The sequence below is a fragment of the Chanos chanos genome, chromosome 14 (assembly GCF_902362185.1).
Source record: "Chanos chanos chromosome 14, fChaCha1.1, whole genome shotgun sequence".
In the NCBI taxonomy this organism is placed as follows: Eukaryota; Metazoa; Chordata; class Actinopteri; order Gonorynchiformes; family Chanidae; genus Chanos; species Chanos chanos.
The window spans coordinates 14,429,298-14,432,250 of record NC_044508.1 but is presented as its reverse complement, the minus strand read 5'-3'; positions in this window follow the sequence as shown (position 1 = coordinate 14,432,250).

Here is a 2,953-nt window from a genome sequence, read left to right as displayed (position 1 = left end):
TAGTTTGCAGGAAAAGGACCCTGCCTCTGGGCTGACATCTGTGATAGAGAGTGAAACTTTGTAATCATTCTGCATATTACAAATAATTATTTCCTAAAGAACCTGAAGTCGTGTCTTTTATTGTTTACACTGTAAATCTCAGTTTTAGCATAACACATGTATGGCAGCATTTTCAGCATTTCACTGTTTTACAAACTCTATGCCTCACCTGTATCAAAACACTTTTCCAGAGAGGGCAATTCAGCAATGGTCTCTGTCTCCTGGGAATCCTCCTCCAGTGACCGTGTGACAGACTGGTCAAAGCTGTCAGCCTGTTTGTCACAGAACACTTTTTCTGCTGGAGGCATCTCATCTACAAATTAAATCAAGAAAACTATGAGAAATGCACCTTGAGGACATTTGTCATGAATACACCTATAATAATAATAATAATAATAATAATAATAATAATAATAATAATAAATTGGATTTTAAAAGTCACCACTCTCTCACTGGTGTCTGACATTCGATGAAAATTTCACTAAAGCCATCAGAAATAAAAGTTAAAAGACTGATTAAAAGTACATTCATGTTTGAATCATGAATTTGTAGACAGTGTAAAAGAAGTCGATTAAAATTGTTAGCAGGACAACTCACCATCATTGTAATCCTGAGCATCTTTGAAACTGTCATCTGTGTCGCTGAGCTGTTCCTCCACTACAACACCGACGACGGACTCCATCAAAGTTGCAAGCTCGTTGGGTCCAACTTCAGACATTTCGAGCACGAAGTTACTTAACTTGTAAAACAAGCGGACAACTGTTTGAGACTTTGAAACAAATTGTTCAAAAGTTTGATCGCTATACTGGCTGTGTGAGCGCCTTTATATGCTCTCGTGCGGCACTGACTTGTTCACCTATTATGACGTTATCATGCCAGTGAACCTCGTTCACTCATCCATTGGGTTAGTGGAATGCAAGGAAACCGGCCGATAAATGTTACAGTTGTTTGTCTACCCTTTTAAGACAAAACTTCTCTTAATCATATCCATATGTGGATCAATAAAACTGTTGGAAATGTTGTCGGAATGGTAAGAATTTATTCATTGCAACCAGTGCTAATCTAGTCAACGAAATTAATGACGAAAATATGCGGGATTTTTATTGTAATCAACGATGACGACGACTGGACGAAACACTACACCATGACGATATAAGAAGTAAATTTGATTTCATAATATTATTGACGAAAATATGACGAAACTGAACACATCGAGACGTTTATTATAGCTTAAAACATTTTAGAAAGAACATGGATGATTTCAATAGTCCAGTCACAAACAGGCGTTTACTGTTGCCAAGGAGCACTAGAAAACGCACGCTCATTATCGACAGACAGGAAGCTATAGTTAAAGAAAAATCTGCAGTCATTTCTTCGATTTCATTGTCGTGTCCTCAGAAAGCCCTATGAAATGGCAGACAATCCACCAGAACCGGGGAGGAAAAGGTCGAATATATGACAGTTCTTTATTATTCCGGTCGTTTTTCTGGCCATGCGTAACCTTCTCCCGCAGTTTTCACGAAATCAATTGCATTGCAGCGGTAACAGGTCCCTCCAAAGGCTGTGTAGTGTGTTTATATACAGCTAACTGATCGGTCCACTCATTTTCTTTAATTGCCGCGTCTTTTCCATTTGAAAATGAATGGGGAAACTTTTAGGTCTCTAGTGGTACGCGAGGGATTGCACACAGCGGCAGTCGATTGTTGGATTCAATGGACTTTTGCTCAACACTGGAACTAATTAGCAAGTAGTGGTGGACAGTTCAGTTCATTTTAGTGAACCGATTCTTGAGCACAGTCCGAGAAACTGAGCCAGGTTTTTTCGGGTTTTGATTCTTTTGCACCTCTGGTTCATTTCCTCACTGGTTCGCTCAGCTTAAGGCACTCACTGAAGCTTTACGCTGAGTGCAAAAAGGCTGTGTACAGATCTGATAAAATAATTACTCAAACTTTGCGTAATTTCAATATAGCTATTTATTTTTTCTTTGCTAATCTTCCCTTTTTATTTAAATTTCAAAATGGTAACATAAATGGATGTATTGATAAATATGCACAACATCATTTAACATCATACAATTATGTGCATTTCCTTAAAACTCTTTTTTTTTCATTGATTTCTTTCGAACAAACAGTGGTTTCTTTTAATTGTTGAGGGGAAGAAAAACTTTCTAGTATCTAATTTTTAATCAGGTAACATAAACCAACACGTTGCATGTAGTAGCTACACAAAAGTTTCTAATTCGTCACTCAAAAGCAAGCCTGTGTGTCTTTCAGCCTCTTACTTCCTTGCTAGCTAGGCCCTATGGGATACTGGGATGGTGTAGCCACTGAATCCACGGAACGACCCAGAACCTGACTGAAGTCTTCGGGTAGAATCGTGTGCTGTGCTGCATTGAATGCGAGCTGAGCCACTAGTTTGGGTCAACTCATCTACTGCATGAACCATCTAACTTGAGCTTTTGAACTTGACCTATCCAAGTTCAAACTCGTGCTATCAAACTCGAGCTGTCAGAGTTTGAACTCGTGCTTTCAAACTTGGGCTGTCCGAGTTCAAAACTCAAGCTTCCTGGCTACGGAGCCGCAGGAAGCCGACTGAGTTCAGATCCTTTTGTTTGTAACGCAAAGATTAAAAATAATTACTTCACTGAGGTAAACACTTGTCAATTTAGTAAGATAACCAGTCTATTTTCTTACGAGGCGGTCATTACTGCGATCTAGTTTTGTGCACATTAGTCCACACTTTCTCGCTCTATGTTTATTGTTATTAGCCCATTGCTGTGGGCACTGTGTAGTGATACCAAAGGTTTCCAACCAATCGCATGCAGTTGACTGGGAGCATTGGAGGGGGGGCGGGAGGCAACGACACAGTTGTGCTGGTGAACCGGAACGAACGACTCACCAAAAAGAGACGTTTA